At 41.2% G+C, this 21,720-nt stretch overlaps 1 protein-coding gene across 13 annotated transcripts in view; it reads left to right on the top strand.

Moving 5' to 3' along the window:
• The first annotated feature begins 23 nt into the window (after window positions 1-23).
• Window positions 24-21,720, top strand: part of EXD3 (exonuclease 3'-5' domain containing 3) — a 301,765-nt gene continuing 280,068 nt past the window's right edge. For all 13 annotated transcript variants that reach the window (XM_074846186.1, XM_074846185.1, XM_074846189.1 and 10 more), the window contains exons 1-2: window positions 24-118; window positions 6,751-6,817. The gene's annotated coding sequence lies outside the window, so the exon portion shown is untranslated. The remainder of the gene's footprint in view (window positions 119-6,750; window positions 6,818-21,720) is intronic.

The raw sequence follows: 21,720 nt of genomic DNA, 5'->3' as shown, positions 1-21,720 counted from the left end.
CACCGCAGGTTCCGGGGCCGGGTGGGTTTGTCGCGTGGAGCGGAGGAGCGGGCGCGACGGGGAAGGTTTTGAGCGGCGGACTCCGGAGTTCCCGTCGCCGCTTCCGGGTGGGCGCCAGGTGAGTGGCCGCAGCCGACGGCCGCACCGGGGAGCTCCGGGCCGGGCTGCGGCTCCGCGGGGGCCCAGAGCCGCGGTGGGGCCGCGCCGCCGCCGGGCCCGCTTCCCCGCGCAGCCCGGTCGCGTGCGGAGGAGCCGGGCGCGGCGGACTTTGAGCCTCGGAAGCCCGAGAGGAGCGGCGAGCGGGGCGGGCGGGGGGGCGGCGGGGCCGCTCCGGGTGTACGCACTTCGCAGCCGAAATAAAGCCATGAAGCGTCTCTCGGCCTCCCTGGGGGGGAGCTGCGCGCGGGGCGCCGATACGGTAGCGGGGGGTGCGCGTGTGCCGGTATTGACGGTAGCCCCCGCGCACAGCCGGCGGGCCCCTCAGTGCCGGGGCTTGAAACGGCCCCTCCGGGCTCTCGGGCTTCGGCCAGAGGTGCCGGCAGCTCCTGGCCGAGGGGCCCCGCCTGAGGTACGGTGGGGTCGGCCGGCGCCTCGCTGCTTCCTGGCCCTGAGGGGCCGCGCGGTGGGGTGGCACCGGCGGGGGGGGCTGCTCGCCCCTCTGGGGGGGCTACTCGCCCCTCCGGGGGGGGCTGCGGCGGGCGGGAGCTGCTCGGGGCGCGCAGGCAGCCGGGGCCGGCGAGTGAAAGGCTGGGGAAGGGGTGCTAAACCTGTGTGTGCGGGGAAGAGGAGGACAGTGAGTGCAAATTGCAAGTTCATAATTACAGATAATTATAGACTTTACAGCCTTTTCATAGCTACCGTGCGTAATTACATGGTTTACAGATAATTTGAGTGAATTAATTACAAGTTATCAATGGAAGCCGAAGGAATCTATGGCAGTCCTGTTATAAGCAACGGTGGAAGTGTTGTGTTTTCCAACAGCTTAGTTTTAAACAAATTGGTTGAGTTCCCTGTCACCAATTTTTAAATGTTTTGGAAAAAGGGGAAGAAAGTGGGATTGGAAGTACCATGAATATTGTCCACACATATGGAAAGATTAAATGTGTTTCAGGAAAACAAAAAAAGCAAGTTTGTTAACCCGATGTCAGTAGCAGGAATAAAATAAAATGAGTGAAACTTTGTAAATAATTAGATACTACAAATAAAGTGAATGTAGAGATTAAAGGCTAACCAACATATGCTTAAAAAAGAGATTCCCTTCTTTCCTCTGGTGTTTCTTCGTGAAAGGGGGTTTCAAGATCTGATTAAGTCAACTGATGATATACTTAGGATCACATACTTGAAATTCTCTGAGGAATTTGGCTCTAAGCGTGACCTGACAATTTAGTTAAACAAAGGTGGTGTTGCAAGGCAACATTTAAGAATGAGTTTCGGAATAAATCCTGCATCTGGATTGTTAACTGGAAGATGTAAATGAGTGGGCTGTTTCCAGTCAGCTCTTCCGCTTACTAGTTCTTTGTTCAAATCTGACTTAAATTATCCAAAAGGTTTATAACCTTTGCTGTTAATGTTTACTGATGACAGATAGGTGAGGTGATCAGTGACAAGATGTTACTGCTGTAGCCTGGACCTGCCTGTTTCCAAGTGGGAGAAGGATCTTACTATAATGAAACAGACTGTGTAAAGTCTAGAAACCACGGTAGCTTCCTACCACAAACACAGAGGTGGCAGAGAGTGACTTGCAGGATTTAGTTGCATCAGTGCTGCAATTTGAACTTCACTGTTGTGGGAACAGTTGATTTGTTGGTCTTTTTTTTTTTTCCTAAAGAGAATCGAGTTGGAGTGACCATGTGTGTGCACATGGTGTTGTTAGAATGGGCTGCTGGAACATAATCAGTTACAGTAGTTCTTAAGTAAGATACAAAAATACTGGAGAGTCCAGAGGTGGCCACAAAAATGCTCTGGTTCTGGAAAGCAAGCCATACAACAGACTTAGTGAACTCAGTTTATTCAGGCACAGCCAAGAGAAGAGGGCAAAGAAGTGACTCAGCCACTCTGTGGAAATCCAGGCCTATGGGAAAGTTATCTGATAGCTGAATATTTCCAGTCTTTCCAACAAAGGCATAATGAGATCCAGTAACTGAAAGTCAAAGCTACACAAATTCTTCTAAATATGACACAATTTCCTAGTAGTGGTGTAGGTTAATTACAGGAATAGTTTATGGCAGAGGTTAAAGGCTTGCCATTATTTGAAGCTCTTAAACTGAAATGATAACAATTTTGAAGATGGGATTAAACCTGAAATCTGGGGCAACTTGCTGGTGCAAGGATGCCCGTGTGGTTTGGGGGAAATCGGTGATATTATCAGTCACCTTCTGGGACTCTGTACTCCTTAGGCTGCCTGGCTGCAGAAATAGCAGGGAATTTTTTTTTTTTTTTTTAATGTTGCTTAAAGGGCTGTAGTTCTAAATTAAGACAGGTTTAAGCAATCTTATGCTTTTGGATGAACCTCTGCTTCAAGGGGGAATTCCGCATGTTGTTCTTACAGAGGAAAGTTAGATTAAGTGTTTCTTCCTCCACTGTTCTTTAAATCATCAGAGTTTGGCCACAGAGAGCAGAGTTGGGCAAATGGGTGTGCTATACTAGTTCAGAGAACCCCCCCTCGTTCACTGTGTCTTCCCCATGTGTTGGCAGCCTGATCCAGATTTGAGGTCAGAAAGGGGGTTTTCAGCCAAGTCGGCCTCTTAAGGCATCATACAAGTTTTTCACCCTCCGCAAGAGAATAGTTTTCATGCTGGGACTTTCTGCTGTCGACTGTTTTTATCTCATCAGGTTCTCGTAAAGGGATTTTGGGATCTATCTGTCTCAATGTATTGTTTCACTAGGACGAGAATGCTTTTGAATTAGTAGGTTTTATGAAAGGGTATTGGATGATGGGGTCAACTAGAGGATCTGATTACTCTGAAATCATGACTCTTTAATTAGAATAAATAAATAAGTCTCCCTGTGCTGCTGTGAATAGTGAAACTCTGCCTCTTCTGTAGCACTGTCCATTTTGGTGTGCTCCAAGGGCTTGCTGCTTCCCTGGAAACAGGCACCTGTCCATGGCTGTGTGTCAGCTTTTTGACACAGGTGTCACTAATAGCCATGACTTCTGGTTCCATCTTTTTTTCTCACTGTATGTGCAAGCAATAGAACAGGAATAATCAAATTTTAGCATGTGGAGTAGAACGAGCAAAATGAGTATTTGGGAATGTAAATGGTCCATTAGGAAACCTCTGTTTGGAGTTTTTAAGAGAATAATGGTGTCTATTAGAAATCATAACACTCACCTGCACAAGGTTTTGTTAGTGCTTACAGTTCAGCAGTTGCAGCAAACTTTTCTCACCTCTCTTTGTTGGACGAGTTGAATGTGCTGCTTGTGTGAGAAACTGCATCAGACAGATGTGCAGTGCACAGGGCACGTGTGGAGGTTCGGGTGGGCTGAACTGCAACACTTGAGATTGCTCTTTTTCCAGTGACACAAAGTAGTGTTGGTCCTTAATGTAAGCCCTGGCAAACAGGAATTGGCAAAGCTGAAACAAGTGTAATTTCTGTTGTGCTCCAAAGGCAGCTTGGAGAGAGGTGACAGGCAGAAGCGAGTGGTCCCTGTAAACACACTCAGTGCGAGTTCTCTGTTCTGCTCTGTAAGGAAACTGTGACCTTATAGCTGGGATCTTAATGCAGAGGTAGAGACATCTGTTCACAGTGGTAAGAACAGCAAGAAGAGCAGGTCTGTGCATTTATACTCTTTGACAACCGAAGCTCCTGTTAATAATTTTACCCAAACTTGCCTTAAATAACTTGCTGGTGTGTGAAGTGATGTAGCCTGAGAGGAGAGGGAATGAGGGCACAGGCCACCTCTGGGCAAACTAAGAAACAGTTTGACAGAGACACTGTATTGGAATTAAGAATTTTCTCCTGAACCAAGTTTTAATAATTTGATTCAAAAGCTAATTACTGAGCTTGTGTTGTATGCCAGTGCCTTTAAAATAAAAATTCTTTTTTTTTTTTTTTTTTTGTAACTCTCTGAGGATGCTCGATGCTATGACAGCCTCCTCAAACAGCTGCTCTTTGTAATCAGGTGCACTGGAGTGAGGGATGGCCATAGGGGAACTGAGTAGTGTGTGAGAGGAATTGAATTATATTAACAGAAATAGGAGATACACTAAGTGCTGAACATCTTGCTGTTTCACATTTTCATTTTTTAATTGAAGTAATGTGTAATAAACTAATATAGTGTGGGAAGAAGTATGGTAGATGACAGTGATAAAAGTCTGAAAAATTCTTGTGGGAAAAATGAAAGAGGGGAGTGTGTATGCGTGGGATAAGGGAGTGCTGAAGAGAAACTCCAGTTAGATTTCTATCAGAAGAGAAGTCTGGAAAGCTGTTTTCCCAGAGGATAAAAGTCTTATTTCTTTTGTGAATCCTCATCAAGGTTTGGTGTTGCAATGTGACCAAATGCCATTAACTTGGGCCTGGAAGGTGAAAGTCTTGTCCAGCTGTTCGAGATCAGGAGGATACCCTTTCCCAGCTGTGCTAACTACCTGCTGGATGAATTGGGGCAAATAATGCTTTATGGTTTGCAGATAAAAATCAAACAAGAAAACCCTGCTTACATAATTAACAACTTCTTTTGTCTCAGCTTTGCCACTTGCTTGGAATGATGCTCTGGGCATAGTCCTTGGTGTTGGCTCTGAGTAGAAGCAGCCCTGTTTGAGTGTTAAGGCAATTGGTATTGTTAAAGATACTTCTGTAGAAGAAAAAAGTATCATGTGTTACTAATTCTTATAGAATAATCCTCTTTCAAGTGTCTTTTATAAGAAATAGGTGGGCTGATGAAGCTAAAGAAAGGTTAAAGTGTTTTGGAATTCAGTCAGACCAGAAGCAGCTAAAAATCCTTCAACTTCTGTCCCATTGAGAGCCCTCTTCTTTCTCTGACCAACATATCCTACTGGCACAAAGTTGTGTGTTCCCTGTACTTCAAGTTGCAGCACTGTGCATCTTCAAGGAGAAGGAAATTGCTAATGAAGAGAAAGTAGATATAAATAATGGAAGAATTAAGCAAGGGAAGTAAAGCTCTCATTTATGTTGTATAAACATTTGAGCAGCAACAGCACTAGAACCAGTTTTGACACTAATATATAAGGTGTGCTTGATGTTGGCATCTTGATACAGAGCTGGGAGCTGCTGTTCCTACAGGCCTTACCTGCCACTGCTGAGGGTAGCTATCTAAATAAAAAATGATGTCAAAACCACTTTTTAGTGTCATAGTATAGAGGGCAGATTCTCTGCTCAGTGCTTCAGTATTAACCATTACTGTGTCTGTTCATGGAAGCACAGCTGCAGGTTTGTATCAGTATAGGTGAGATCGGAGTCCTGTGCATTTTACTAAGTTCACGTTGCTAAGCTTGGTATGACCGTGATTCTTGTTATACATTACCAAGCTGGAGCAGAAGAGCCTCTAGCTCTACCTGTATTTCATGCATTTAATTAAATTCCTCTTTATTACATCTCCAGCTCTGCCAAGGACATGGTCACACTTCATCTTAAGTCTAAATGTGTGGCTGCTGTCCTTTTAGACTGTTCTTTTCTGATTAAAATAATGCTGTTTTTTTCTCATTTTATGGCTAGCTGTACCCATACAATACAATTTATTCTTGACTGTTGCTCATGTCGCCTTCAAAAAGCAGAATATTTTACAATGCCAGGGGTTGCCCTTATAGCTATGCACATAGCTGTGCGGTTCAGTTACTAATTTCAGAGGGTTTTTTGCTCTTATGTTTTTCCACATTTTTTGTTCTGTGCTGAAACTTTCTGCTGTGTGGTACAAAAGGCACTTTAGGATCATTTTTGTTTTTCACACAGATTCATTGAGCCTTGTTTGGGCTACATGTTCATGAGAGAAAACGCTCTTTTTCAAAATATCCAGGACACTGTCTATCCGCTGCTGATCTTTTTAATGTCAAACTGTGCCTGAACCTCTTCAAGGAATGAGCTGTTATGTCAGGAAAAAAGTTGTCTGGAACATAGCTGTGCTGTGAGGAATGTTTGAAAATGTGAGAGAGAGCACAGGAGGAACTTCGCGCTGCTTGGGACATACTTGCTGTATAAAACTGCTCCACGTGTGTTTTCTTAGGTTATACAATTGCCTGTAAATTTTTGGTAAATATTTCTTGGGGACTTAAATCTCCTACTGTTAAAACCAAAATGGAAACGGGTTTGGCTTTTTGAGAAGGGGAGTGCAATTTTGCTTTATAGGTTAAATAGCTGCTGTTTCAGACTGTGCAGAGCAGGTTTTTATTAGCCATGTAGTTGAAAGCATTATTGTTTAGTTTTTGTTTTGTAAGCAGTGGTTGCCACTGGGTCATTCGGATGGATGGGAGTGGAGGTTTCCTGATGATGTTGTGTTTGTTAAAGTGGATAACCTGTGTGGGTTAGGACAATGGTTGTCTGAATGTTTTACGACATTGGTGTGGTGTTCTTGTTAGTCTTTTGTGACTCTTCGCCACATGATCTTAACATTACAGTGAAGATGTTTAGCAAGAAGCAAAAAAATGTTGGCATGGATGTAAAGAAAACATTTGATGGCTACCAATCTCTGTCGTTCCAAAACAGCACTTAAGCAGGTGCTTAAATTCACATCAGTGGGGCTTAGGTGCTGTGTACAAAAAGCTCTGCATGTTTACAGGCCTGTTTGCTTCCTTGCAGCTCTGTGGTGGCAGCGGAATTCCCCAGACATCACTCGGCAGATAACACCTTCACCGTCCTCCTGGGGGTGAGTGTGCTGGGTCTCTGGACCCGGCCGGTTCAAAGGCATTTGACAATATGGGGGCAAACTCCACATTTGGCAGGATGGGGGCAGTACAGCTTAAGGAATTCGGACCTGTTTCTAGTCTGTCTTGCCCGAGTTTAGAAAAGGATCATTTTCTACTTTGATTACTCTTTCACCTTGTGCTCATAGCTTGGGTGTTTGGGGGACGATGGAGTGGGGTGCCTTGGTGCAGGACAGGGTGGGTGGGAGGGAGGCGGCAGCAACTGCACAGGCTGCTGTGACAGTTCTGATCCCACACTGCGAAGCTGTGCCCTTATTGCCTATTTATAGGTAGATCTTTAAGTGAAACAGTCATATTCTGACAATTTGACATCGAGATTATGAAAATTAATTTCTGTTCTGAGGACCAGTATCAGCTTTTCTATGTGGAGTTTGTTTCGAAAAGTCATATAAACATCTTCTGTCTGCAGGCTGTTTTCTTAGTTTGTGTAGGTAGGTGAAAGGGCACTTCACAATCAAACAAGTACCAATCGTACAAACTTGTAGCAAATACTGTTTCATCACTGTAGTATGTGACCACTCTTAGATGAAGACATCCTTTCAAATAATCGATATTTTATGGTACAGCGGTATATAAGGAAATAGATTTATGAGGATTCCATTTTGATTTGTGAACTTCATTCACGATATTCACTGATTTTTGTAAAGATTAATTTGACTACATCCTATGTTGAAAAGTTACCCAGCGCTTCCTTACAGAAGTAGATTGTGTAGAACCCTGTTTATCTTAAAAAGTTGTACTGGGTTAACTGCCCTGGGAGCCCATCGGATTCAGTGTCCTTTCTTCTCTCAGAATGGGAGAACTGTGAATTTTCCCGTCTTTATCTTTAGTACTGCTGACTACTGAGATATTTACCAATGAGGGCTTGTGTAATACAAGGAAATATAAAATGTTTGTGTGGGAGCAGTCAGCAGTTAGTGTACATCATCTGTTTTCCCATTTTGTTCAAATGGAAACAAAGCTTGGTGTTTAATGAGAAATTTCTGGAAAGTCTCAGTTTTTCTAATCTCCCTTGTATGTGTTCTGAAATGCAGCTGCAGCTTCGTTAGAGGGCACTCTTGAATAACACACGGTGAGACTGCTGTCAGACAGCATTCACCAAATACTCTTCAGAGAAAAATCCTGATGCAGCTGTAATTTGCCGCTCCAGAGTAGAAAGTGTGAAGCCTGAGATGGATTACCCTGTATACTTTGCTATCTTATGATGTAAGGCAAGATTGACTACACTGCGGGCTGATTTAATGCTTGTGCTCTATATGGAACATAGCAACAATCTGTTAGATAATTCACTTTAGTTTTCCAAATGTGGATTAATTAATTTAAATTAACTTGCTTTTCTCATGACCTTTATTCCATAAACTGCCTTGATCCTAAATGTATATCCATTTTGGAACTTCTTTTGTACTGTTGTTATCATCTTAAAAAAAAAAAAATCCTTTAGAAGCAATAGATTGCTTCAGAAACTATTAGGTTTTAATTCCAGCCTTTACATCAGTTCCTTCTATGCCTTTGACAAACAGCTTATCGTGTCTTCTTTCACTTTCCTTCTGTAATAAAGAAGATAATGATTTTTACCTTGGGAGAATTAATCAATGTATATAAATGTGCTTTGAAATCTGAAGTGTTTTAGAATTAAAAATACAATTAAAATATTGAACAAAGCAGGAGTCAGGGAAAACAAATTTAAGACCTTGATTATTGCTCAACTGCTTTGGTGCTTCTTCTGTTCTGGCAAGATTATAGAGCCAGATCATTTGCATTACTTTTGACTTTTCTTGATGCTTTTAGTTTTTTGTCCAAGGAGAAGCATTCTTTATATGCAGGAGTCAGATTGTCTGTAAACATAAACATAATCTTAACTTTATCCAAAACATACCTTGTTTGGCTTTTAGAACAGCATACCAAACCGGTGTAACTTGAAACGTTTTTCTGAGCAATTAGCACTGAATCATACCTACACTGAGTAGGCTTGGCAGAACTGAAGTCATGTTTCCTATGCTGGAACCGTGCCTATATAGTATAAACCTCAGCTTCAATATATTGCTTTACTTAGCCTCTGAATTCCCACTTCTGTGTTAGTATTGCTGCTAGTAGCTGGGTTCTGTGTAGCTACTCATCGGTGGTGCTCGTGTGCCTCTCTCAAAGATGAGCGAAGAGGCGTTGCATGGGGATGGATTTGAACAAGGTCACAGAATAGGGCAGTAGCAGCTGTGAACAGAAACCAGTTGTGTGGCTGAATGACCCATCTCCTTACTGGGAAGTATTAGTTCTACCTGGGACTGGCACGTCTTTATTACCAGGGGTTTAGTCTGAGTGGCTGTACCAGCTGTAGTTTCTGAGAAAAATTTTATTTGCCTGACTGGCAAATGGAATTTAAGGTGAAATGGAATAAGTAAGGACTTCCCTGGTAGAAAAAAACCAGTTACTGAGCCTAAAGCATTTTCATCTGTGGGGCTGGGGATTGTATTTTTAATGGTTTTGAAAAGCTCAGCTCTTGTGATTTCTGTAAATGACATTAGAAATGACATTTTGAATGACAGAGGCTTTAGCCAAAATCTTCTCCCGCTCAGTGTTACACTCTGTCCCATATGTAGATGCCCTCTCATGTTTTTTACCACACATATTGTTTGGATGTTCTAAAAAATAATAGTAATCTAGCAGCCAGTGACATCTACAGAACGTGCTGAAGAGAAGCTCCGACATGCTTCTGTGAAATACTTTCTTCCAATGTTGAGTAGCATCTCCTACAAATATTTTCTCACACAACATTTCTGTGGAATTGAAAGGGTTTTTTTATGATGATTTATGTTTTGGTCTTTGTCATTCTTTGAAGACTAGCTGGAGTTGTGTGGTGAAATGTTTGCATGGGTTAGCCAATGCCATCTTAATGGCATGATGTAATTAGTAGATGCTAGTGTCATTTTTGCTTTAGCTCTGAAATCAGTTCCAGGTACCATCTGATTTTTATTAAAAAAAGACGGCTGCAGTTCTTAGTCCCATCTATAGTTACAATCAGTGTTGTACTTACAATGTTCTGCCAAATCCTCCTTATTTTTCACTGTGCAACAGCAGTAACTTGTCTTTTTGGGATCTGGACACCAAATGCATGTTTCTGGGCAGTATTTTGAGGATGGCACTGTGTCTGTAGTTTCTTGAGCACCTCCCTGCCGTTAGCATACCTCCAGATTGACAGTCTGATATGGCACGTTATTGTGTTGGTCTTGGAAGACGTTGTGGGACAAATTGCTGTCTGATATGGGTAGGTAGCAACAACTGGAGAGTGTTTCCTGCTTAAATAAAAGTGAAAAAGCCACTACTAATAGAATTTAAGGGAAGAAGTAGTATGTGTGTTTATAAAAATACAGCAGAGGAACATAATGGGGGAAAGCATAAATTTAGGGCAGTCTTCTGCCTAATGCAATAATGTAAATGGAGCAAGCAACTTTTCTTTCTCTCTTTTTTTTTTTTCCCCTTTTTTTGCCTTTTCAGTAGAAGCAGTTTAGCTGAGAGCCTAGTGGTGCTAGCTGGCTGACTTGTCATAGGTTTAAGTGCCAAGAAGTAAATATTTTTAAGTAAAGCAAATGCAAAACTTTGGGGATATACATAATGCACAAAAGAAAGAAAAAAAAAACAAAACTGAAAAAACCCTTTTGTGTACAGTGTCCAGAGCAATTTTAAAATGCTTTTGTTCCATGCCTAAACAAATGGTTGTTTCAGCCAAGGTTGTTTCAGCCAAAGAGAAATCTTTCCTATTGATTTATTACACCAATTTAGATATAAGCCCTCTGTGCAGGATTGTCAGTTTAATAGAACAGCTTTCTTTCTCCTTTCAGATTTAATCCACATGTTGTATCAACAGAGCCTTTGTCTCTGCTCAGTTATGACTTATACTTTTTTAATTTAAAAAAAAAAAAGTGAAAACACATGTTTTTAACAACCCTATTTACAAAAAAGCGTAGGATGACATAGGGGAGAGGTGACCATCAAATAATGACTCTGATTTGTAGGTAACTTCAAAGTGGTGCTGCAAATGAAAGAGTGAAAAACGGACCTTTCACCTCTTCCTGTCGCAATGATTGTGGACAGCTCAAGTGAGAGGAGGAGGCAGCATTATCTTTAGCCAGGATTTCCTAGGTTTTTTTTCCCCAGCTTGTGCAGTGATGCTAAACATGCTCTTTTTAGTTAACTCTAATTTCCTTCCTTTTTCTTAAAGGGGGACTTATCCAGAGGTGTATGTAATTCACATTTCCTTCCTTCCTGCCTCCCTCTCCTGCAGAGAAGGATTTCTTTCTTGGACTCCTCCTGTTTTCCAAATGGAGAGGAATTACTCTCAGGAAACTCATGAATTTGGTGTTATTTCTGTACTTGGGTTTTGTGAGAAAACATTTATTTATCAATGCTTACTGGATACCTACATGAGGGTTCAGAAGTGCATGTCAGAGCTGCTCAAGTTCACTACATCATTTGATTATAACCTTTTTTTGGACATCAGCACACAGCTAACAGCATCATGAATTAGTTCTGAAGATTTACTTCAGTACATCCTGAACTGGCTGCTTGGTGGGCTGAATGCAGCCAAAGGCAGAACAGTTGCAATATCTGTCTTTGCTGCTAGCCTGGTTTCTTCCAGCTTGTGTTAGACTCCAGGCAGTCATCACAGTCTCCCTTAATTCGCTTTCAGATGTCAGCACAGGTGTCAATATAATTATTTGCAATGGTGTGATTTTAAAAGAAGCTAATAATAACGTGTCTTCAAGTAGAAGGAATTTGTCTGGCATTTAAAAAATGTGGCATGATCCTATTCTACTTCTCAAAGTTATAGAAGAGAGTAAGAAAAGATCCACCTTAGAGACTTTAGTAGTCAGTGTTGGGAAAAAGAAGGTTGTATCCTTGCTGCCTGAAGCAGATAGCAGGCCTGGTAGTGGTAATTGTGGCTCTGAGGAAAGAGTGGCCTCGCTATATATCAAGGCTGATCCCTTGGTCCACCAGGCTCTTGAAAAAAGAACAAAAAGTCCTTGGCAGCTCATGTGCAGATGCTAGGAACTGGCAGCATGTTTTTGTAGAAATTAAACTGATTTGGCTTCGTCAGAGGACAGGTAAGCCAGATGATGGTTAGCAGCCTGTGCTAAAAGAAGCAGACTGCTACTATTTAAGGCAAGTTAGATGCTATCAAATTCTCTGGATGCTAACTCTGCAAGTGTTTCTTGCACTAGAACAAAACAAATCCATCCCTTTGAACATGGCTGTGGAATGCAGACTTACTGGGGGGTGGTTTGTTTTCCTGCAGACTGGTCTTTTGTCACTGCCTGCATTTTTCTTATGAGGGCTGAGCATACCTTTGCAATGTAAGATAAAATATGGATCTTGGGAGGATTATACTTTCCCAGCTTTCTTCTCAGACAGTCTCCTGTCCTCAAGTCTGCATTCTACCAAGTGAAATTCTCCAAAACTTGGATATTTAGATTAGGTTTGTTTCTTTCTCAGTTTATCACTGTTCTTAATGGCAGCTATCCATTATTATTTCTCAAAACAGCTTAGAACTTGAATCCTTCCAGAGCAGTGGTAAATGAAAGGGGTATTCACCTAGCAAGAGCAGTTTCTATATGTGGATTTTTCAGGGCATTGTACTATGTGGTGCTTTCATCTAAAATATCCTTGGGCAATCTCATCCAGCTTTGAAGTTGGCCATTCTTTGAGCAGCTGATTGGATTGGAAACCTCCAGAGGTCCCTCCCAAGGTAACTTTGTGATTCTGTTTTCTGGTAGAGTTCTGGCAAAGATGCTTCTTTGGCTTCATTTATATCTCCCTTCATGCTCAGCAGCTTTCATCATGTTCCCATCATAAGCAGTTCTTTAAACTGAAGTCATGTGTAAACATCAGGAACAGTTTCTAAACTGTAACATGAGTTTCCTTCCTTCATAGTTTAGACTGGTTTTTATGCTGCCAGATTCAGATGATATGAAAAATCAATTTTTTTTATTGATATTTATTAAGACATAATAACTTCTTTTTTGTCCTCAGACACAAATGTTTTAGCATGGGGCAATACAAAGGATCATTTTCTAAAAGTTAATGGGTCTTGTTCTTGGGTCAGCTTTGTTCCTTTGCACTCTTTGTTGGGAAACTGCAGAAGAAGGAAAGACAAAGAGAAAAGAGCCTTGTTATTTGGGATTTATAAGACTATATCGTTACTGCCTTTTGAGTGAGTGTTTCATTTATGAGTTAAAAACTGAAGTTAAGAAAAAGGTACCATTTTTATGGATATTGGTACCTATTATCCAAATGCTTTAGCTCATACTTTATGCTGTACGTATTTTGCTTAAAATTTAAGCAGTTGCTTAAGTTACTTTGAATAGTAATGGACTTAATAATGTCTTACTAATTCAGAAACTGTATGCTTGACATGGGAATGCTGACAGTTTGTTGGCTTGCTTGGATTTACGATTTTATTCTGAGGGCAGAACAGGATGGTGGGGTAATTAGATGGAGTTACATATACCAAATGTATAATTTATCACATATGTACTCAAAACTGAAGTTGACTAATCTTGTAGTTCATGCTTGCTGTATGTTCAGACTTTAACCTCTCTGTTTAGATTGCCAACGTGGTGCCAATTAGTGAGGCTGTGATGTGGACACTAAGGAATATAACTCACTTCACATGGGTTACCAAACAGCTAGCAGATGTTAAGCTAATGGTTCTTGGCTACTACCAGCCTGACTTGGATTTCAACCCAGAGGTGAAAGAATTTATTTCTCTCCCATTACCATTTCCCTTGGGCCATATTGTCCCGAGCATCGAGAATTCCTTCAACTTATTCTGGAAGATGATGTAAACATTTCCCCTCCCCCTAAAACCTGTTCTCACGGTGTCTTGTATGTTCCTTTATTTTTATGTTAATTTGTCTTCTTTGGTATTTATTATTCTACTTGTAGGCTTGATTATAAATGGTAAATTAACATGTAAACACTTTGAACGTACAATTGAAATTCTTAACAGGAGAAGTCTGTGCTGAGTGTGTGGTGTGGTTCGTGTACTGTACGTGCAGCTACATCTCAGATGTGACAAAAAGTCTCTCCTAGGATTACTGTTACTGCTTTGAGTAACAAAGGCCATAGAAAGTGGTGGGTCTGGCTTGCCTGGGATCCTGCCTTTTTTTGTTCTCATTACTGGATATTGTACTCTCAAACCCTGTAAAAATTGTAACTGCAGGGCCCATAGTTTTTCTTCTAGGGATGAGTCAATGCTGAACAACTAACTGGCAGATTCTGCAGCTGCTTTGGTGTGTCTTAGAGCAGTAGGTAGTAGCTGTTACTCAAGACAACTTAAAATATGGTTTGAAATACAGTGTAATAACTGGAAAACATTAATCACTTCCACTTTATTTTCGTTCTGTCAAGTGATAGGTATGATAAGCAGGTCTTTGTATAACTTTGCAGCTTCAGGAACAGAGGTGGAGTAACGGAGGGCTCAGCTGAGTGAACAACAGCACTTAAATACTTGCTGATGCCTAAATTCTATTTCATAACTCGCTGTATAGTCATCTGACACGTTTAACCAGTGTGTGTAATATTACGGCTGATGCTTTTTGTTCTCTCTCCAGTAACTTTGTCTTTCCTTCTGTGAGGATTTAGCCTTTGACCTAAAAATGTTGTCTGTAACGTTATGTCCAGCATTCAGTTTTTCAGCAATTTCTTTACCTTGCTCATTTTATACTTTGGTAAAAGTCAATACTATTAGCATAACAGGTGTTTGAAAAACAAAATCATACTTGATGAGAAGTTTTCAGTTATAGTTTATTTTCTTACTGACATGCTATTTTGAGGTGTGAAACATGATCAGCATCAACATGAACACCAGCAGGAAGAGTTGGGTGCGGGTTAAATAACTGTCATAGTTATTTTTCAGTGAGCAATGAAAATAAACTGCTTGCAAGGTCCTGTAATTTGTTGCTTGTCTTCGAGGTTCTAAAGGAAATGTTTCATTCAGTGATGCATTTAATGCTGAATTTCCAAAGAGAGCAATTATTTTTAATTTCTTGAGATGAGCAGAACTGTTTCTGTCCTGTGGATTCATCTTTCTTGATGTTTATGTATTTACTAAGGACAACATAACGGCAGTAATGCAAACAGTTGCTCTCTACTTATGAATAATAGCTAAATGCTAATTACCTTTCTTGAAGAGTGAGTAATGACTTTCATGTTTTCTGTAGATTGAACAGGGAAAATTCAACATGGCAATCTGAGAAATAAACTCAACTATCTGCTTTTCAGGAGTGGCAGATTATCATGTGTCAGGTTTTGGGTGATAGGCAACAAAATCCCACAGCAGTTTGTAACTACCTTTTGCTCTTCTCTTTCTCAGTATCTAAATAAGTTACTCAGTCCAGTAGATGCAGCCTTTCTCTAGTGATGTTTCTTCCCCTCTAGACTTCCATCTAGCTCTGTATGATAAATTGCTCTTTTTTTGATTTTTCCTTTTAATATACTTAAGAAGCACTGATGATCAGGTCCCTTCTTATGTGTATTTTAGCATGCAGGTCCAGGGACACATTGAAATTATGATAAATACAGAAAAATTTCAAAGTACACTGTCATGTTCATATAAGTTTCTGAAATATATTCAAGTTAACCCCAAAATCAAGACACCAGAAGATTTCCCTCCTTCCCCTGGGATTGCTGGCTTAATTAATATAGGTTTTGTCTCTTGTCTGTAGTGAGTAGTAGAAAATACACTTACTGGATCTTTTTTCCTGTCCTACATATCTGTAGCCCTTTTTGTTGGCAAATAATAACAGAAAAACTTTAGAAGTCCAGAAGAAACTAAAATGCTTGAAGGAAGAATTTTAGATAATCATTCAAGCAACACTTCTCAGCTCTTCTTGAACACAACTGTTTTGTTTTATCACTAAAACTTATACCCACCATGTTTGCTTTGTCACTGAAAATTTTCATCATATGACGGACAGTTTTTTGCCTTAGATCAGCATTGACATAACATAAAAAAAGAAGAAAATTGGACCAAATGTATATGTATTTCTAGACAGATTCTGAAATGGTAAGAAATCAGGTGGATGACTCGAGGAGTTTGGTTTTTTATGTGAGACTGTTGAATAGTGCTATGAAGAAGTTGATGGAAGGAAAACATCAATTGGAACACTCTAGTACCAAGTTATAGGTTACATAAAAATGACAGAGTAGTTCAAACTCATGGGGGAATAGTGTGGTGGCTTAAAGCTAAATGTCAAATCAGGAAAATAACTATTAATAACAGAATCCTTAGGGGTAGATATTCTCGGAACTTGTAGATAGGGAAAGTATAGAATAATACAGAGTATGTAGCTTTAAAATAGGAAACACAATGGGAGAAAACTGGCACCCCAGTCCTTTTAGGCATCAAGAATGACACCTTTGGGAAACATCTGGTCAGGGAATCCAGAGAGAGGAAGATGCTTTTGACTTTCTCCTGGGAATTGTGCAGAACTTGGTACGAATTTTACTGCCGGTGGCCAGTAAGTGTGAACGCAACTGTACTTACAGATCCTTGCAGAAGTAATCGAAGCCAAAAACTTGAGTGAAGTGATACTTTATTTCAAATTGGAAAGTACATCAGAATGAGGAAGCATGTTAAAAAGAGACTGAAAGGAGCAGTGAAAAGGGTGAAATGTTTGTAGGTAGTGTGAAGATTATTTAAAGGCACTATACTGCAGAGCAAATGCCCCGGCCCTATCAAAAGCTCTTTGAGAGAGAGAAAAGTTATGATGTGAACCAGCAGGGAAGAAAGGCTGTAGAGTCAGAGGCATCATTCCAAAAGCTGAAGTCATGACCAAGTGAGGAAGACAGAAAAGAACAAACACTTTGAAAGGCCAAAAACTTAGAGGAACAGCTTTCAGAAAGTATAAAAAGTAACAGTTCTTTTCCAAATATGTTGGGAATAAGAAGCTTGTCTAAAAGTTTGCAAAAACCCTTGAAGACTAGGGTGTGAAAGAATCACTTGCAGAAGGTTGAGCAGAAAGAAACAAATGAATTTCTGGGGCATCTATGTTCCTCACAGTTTCTGTACCAGAACCCATCTCCAACCCAACTATTAATGGAAGAATTTAACAATGCAGTAAACAATAACTGGCTGCAGGGACCAGGATATTATAGACCAGGAGTGATTCAGGGGCGAAACTATTGAATTATTAACACTTGTGTGCAACCTTTCAATTAAAACCTCCTCAGGCCTATTAGAGAACAGATAGGGTTGATACGATGCCAACTTGCAAAAGAGTTCCAGGGAGCTTGGGGAACAGCAGACAGAAATCTGGCTTTATATTGTGCAGCACAGTCAAAAGAATAATATGTATTAGAATTATCTGGTGCATGATTTTATATGAATATGGAGGACTCAACATGTCTTTTGTAAAAGGAAGTTGCACTTGATGAATCTTCAAGGACTTGAAAGGCTCAGCAGACATCTGGATTAGGGTGTTCCAGTGTGTATGGTATCCTCAGATTTTCAGACAGCTTCTGACATGGTCCTTTGTTGCAGCTTCTTAAAACAACTGATCTTTCTGGGGATAAGAGAGAACAGTCTTTAGTAAACCAGTGACTGGTTAAGAGGTGGGAAAATGTGTAGCAGTAATCATTGTTATAATGGAGAGTGGTTACCTAGAGTGACAGGGGAGTTTTATGAGACCTGTGCTGTTTAACACTCTCACAGGTGATCTGAGGAAGGCGATGAATAGAGAAATAACAAAGTCTGAGTGATTTCTAAGTACTTTGGCATAGTCAACTCTAAAGCTGCAAAAGTACCTACCTTATACTCTTTGATTGGAAAATAAATGAGCAGGATAAACTTGGTGTCAGTAAATGTAGAATGTACATGTGAGAAAGCTGTGGCTAAACAAGGTACTGCCTCCCCCAGTAACAGATTATGGAACAGCTTGCAAATGAAGAATGTCTGGGCCTGAAGAAAAGAAGCGTGAGTGGGACAGAAGATAAGCAATCGTTCCACATTTCTCTTTCATTCCCTAACAAGAAGTAGGTACATCAAATGGAAGTAAGAAGTGCAAAATAAACAAAAAGAAATACTTCTTTGCCTGATGAATGTTGCAACAAGACTTTGGTGCTGAGAGTTTGCATGAAGGCGGTTGGATATATTCTTGGAAGAAAGATCTACAAAGTCTATTTCATACCAATACAGAAGACTTGGCACGTGGAAATCTTAAGCTATAAGTTGTTGCAGGCTTGGGGAATGTGTTGGGGGATATATCTGCCCAGTTCCCTTCCTTAAGCATTGGCCACTGATCACTGTCCAAGACGCGACACTAGCTAAATGAAGATGCGATCTTACTTGGTAAGTCTTGTCTTTGGTGCCTTACTCTAATTGTATTTTGCTATTTCTGTACTTGTCTGTTCCAGTTACTCCCTCCTCTCTCAGATGCTCCTCCTATAAAATAAATTAATTTTGGTTTTTATGAAAACACACTTTTTGTCTGTCTTTCTGTTGTTGTGGGATTTTTTTGTGTAGTACATTGAGTTGTCATGTGTGTAACTTAAGTTTATTGTGTTTGTCTACAGACTTCTTGGACAGAAAATGGAGCTGCTGCTTAAGCAATTCCATATGTGTTCAGCCATATTGTTCAGCTATATTCTTCACCTAATGTAACTTGTAAAAATAAACATCTTTAAAGTGTTATTTTTATGTGTTGGTAAAGAGTTAATGGAACTAGAAAATGTTCCAGACCACTGTTTGTCCCTACTGTGGATGGTGAGAAGGCTGTGTCATGTCCTGCTAATTTTAAAGCAACCTACAGCTTCATCTCTATGAATTTGATGGCCAATTAGTTGATCCCTCCAGGAGACTTCGTTGAATACAATCCTCCTGACATTTGAACACAGCAGAATACTTGAATGTTAGCAAGTTTTCCATTTATAAATGAGTTGTTTGTTAAAAGTGGAGAGAACAATCCAAACTCTGCCAAGTACATGCTAGGCTTAGGCAGCCCTGCTGGCCTCAGACATAACATGTTGTCAATTTTGTTTTTATTTGGGGCAGATTTGCAAAGCTGGTGTGTTGATAGACATATAAGGGAGTGTGTGTTATGTCCCATCCCTGTAAACTCAGTTTTCTATGCTGTCTTGCACAGATGGTATGCTTTTGTATGTTTTTTTTATTTCACACTTTAAGCTGAAGAAGACAGGTTTGAGGAGATGTGCTGTATTAATTTAGTCACTTATAAACTTGAGATGAAAGGGGTAGGTGATGGGAAAGAGTGGTCACCTCTGTCTCCTGAATCAGCCCAAGTCTCCCCACCTTTTCCCATTGAGCAGGTGAAACTCTGTCTCTGCTTTTGATTCCTTCTGTGGAGTTGAACCATTTATCACTGTAGGAAGAAGTTAAGGGGAGTCCTGACATGGAGAATATGTCTGCGTGAAAAGGTGCTTATATGGGAATGAAAATTGTGGCAGTTGTTTTAATTTTGTCTGCTTTCTAGTTCCCAGCTTTTTCATCACCAGCAGAAGTGAATGAAATAGTGTTAAGAGAGGGCAACTGAGTGCTACACAGCCCCTCACTCCCCCTTCCCCCCCAGCGCTGGAAAGGAGAAAGTAAAGCAAAAGGCTCAGGAATTGAGATAAGGATGGGGAGGGATGACTCATCCATTGCGGTCAGGGGCAGACAACAGACTCATTAGGGGAAGAAAGAAAAGAACATCAATTTAATTTGGACGCTAACAACACCACCACTTAACAGACAGAGTAGGACAGTGAGAAGCATTACCACATCTTAAACTTAAAAAGACCTCACCCCACCCCTCTCTTCTTCCTGGGCTCAGGTTTGCTCTTGATACCTCTACCTCCTTTCTCCCCAGCGGTGCAGAGGGTAGGGAATGGGGGTGCGGTCAGTCCTGCCACTTCTTCCTCCTTGGTGGGAACAACACCACATTCCTCGCATACTTCTCCTGCTCCAGTGTGGTTCCCCTCTCATGGGACACAGTCCACGAACCCTCTCTGACATGAGTCCCTCCCACAGGCCACAGCCGTTCCCTGGCTGTTTCAGCGTGGGTCACCCTTGCATGTTGCAGTCCTCCAGCACTGAACTACAACAGCAGGAGCTGCTTCTCCCCACAGAGTCCCGGCCTCCTTCAAGCACAGCCACCTGCTCCGGTGTGGGCTCCTCTACAGGCCACAGGTCGGCCTCTGCTCCACCCGTGATTTCTATGGGTAGCAGAGGGTGGCCCTGCCCTCTCACCACGGGATACAAGGGGGTTCTCTGCACCAGCACACCTTCCCCCCTTCTCCTCCTTCCTTCCACTGACCTCAGGTTCACATAGGTATCTTCCTCGCAACTCCTCCTCACAACTGCCACTCTTCCTCCCAGGTTGCCCTTCTTATATATGTTATCACAGAGGCTCAGCCACCATCGCTAATTGGCTCAGCCTTGGCCAGAGCCGGGTCCAACTTGGAGCTGGGGGAGCTTTGAGAAGCTTCTCACAGGGGCTACCACTGTAGCCCCCCCTTGCTACTAAAACTGCACCACACAAACCCAACACAAATAGGAACAGCGGCCTGAGGTTTCGAGAGCCGAGTATTGAGGCAAAGTCTGTAGCCTTTATGTACAAGATTAAATTAGTTCTAGAATCCTGCAGGGTGTGGGAAGAAAGCTGTGATGCTCTAGGCACCTAGAATGTTGATCATTCCTGGCTAAAAATGGCCAACATCTCCTTAATGTGGCTGTGAGAAGTAAAGAAAGCAGGATGGAGGCAAGGCTTTGTAACATTGAGACATGGGGATGCTCCAGAAGTATATAATGGTTTTTGGTGATGCATGGTCACCCTGTGACAGTGTGTCAAGAGCACATGTGGCTTTGTTTAGGTTGAATTCAAAGAGATGAAACCCAAAGAGAATCACCAAAATGAGAACTTTTGGAGCTTTTTGGCACTTCATTTGAGGGAAGCTGCACAGAGTGCTCGATACAAACAGGTATGCTTAGAAGGGAGGGCATCTGGGTGACTTGGAAGATTGTCCTCCAGGGAAATATTACTAAAAGCACAGTTTATTAGTAATGGGATGAGAACACTGGCCAAAGAAGCAATGCTGTTGTGCCAGGTTCTGCAGAAGTTGCTGGTGCAGGTGCTGCTTTGTGCGACAGAGTTGGATAATGTGTGATTTGCCATCCCTTGGCTGAGGTTGACCTTCAGCTGGGAACTGAGAACCTGTTAGTCAATAACCAAAGCGAACATGGTGGCAGAAGGAGCGAGGATTTAGATTCACTGCCCTGGCCTGTGTTAAGTCTTTATGAAAATGATAAGAGTGCAGCTATGTTCTGTGATAGCTGCTGTGAACAGGAACGACCTTCAAATGTCATTCAATGGTCAGTATTTTAGGTATTTTGACATATGCTGCAGAAATTGGATGAAGGAAATCTCCTTTTCAGTAGTATCTTTTGATAGCAATATTTGTGGCTGGAGAAGAGATTCCAGAGTTTTTTTTGTGTTTTTGTGATATTTCTCCCCCCTTCTTGTGTAACTTCTCAGACTTCTCTTTACTCAAAGGTATAATGCTTCTTTTAGAAATACTATCACAGAAATCCTTTTATCTTGTCTACAGTGTTTAACACATAACCCACATCTCCTAGATATACCTCCAAGAAAATAGCAGAAATTGAAAATTACTCTTGAAATGCACCTCGGAAGAAGTTATTGCTTCTGGTGTACTTAAAAAGTTTTGATCTTTACCAGATATAAGGATTTTAAGATTGGAAATGATGATTAGAGCAATAGTTTCCTCTCTTATATAACATGGTCTACTGCTGTTTGCATTTTAACTTCTTTTAAAAGGTATCTAGTCTTTGTATACA

Source organism: Strix aluco, chromosome 20 (assembly GCF_031877795.1).
Source record: "Strix aluco isolate bStrAlu1 chromosome 20, bStrAlu1.hap1, whole genome shotgun sequence".
Lineage (NCBI taxonomy): Eukaryota > Metazoa > Chordata > Aves > Strigiformes > Strigidae > Strix > Strix aluco.
This window is presented reverse-complemented; position numbering and strand designations above follow the sequence as displayed.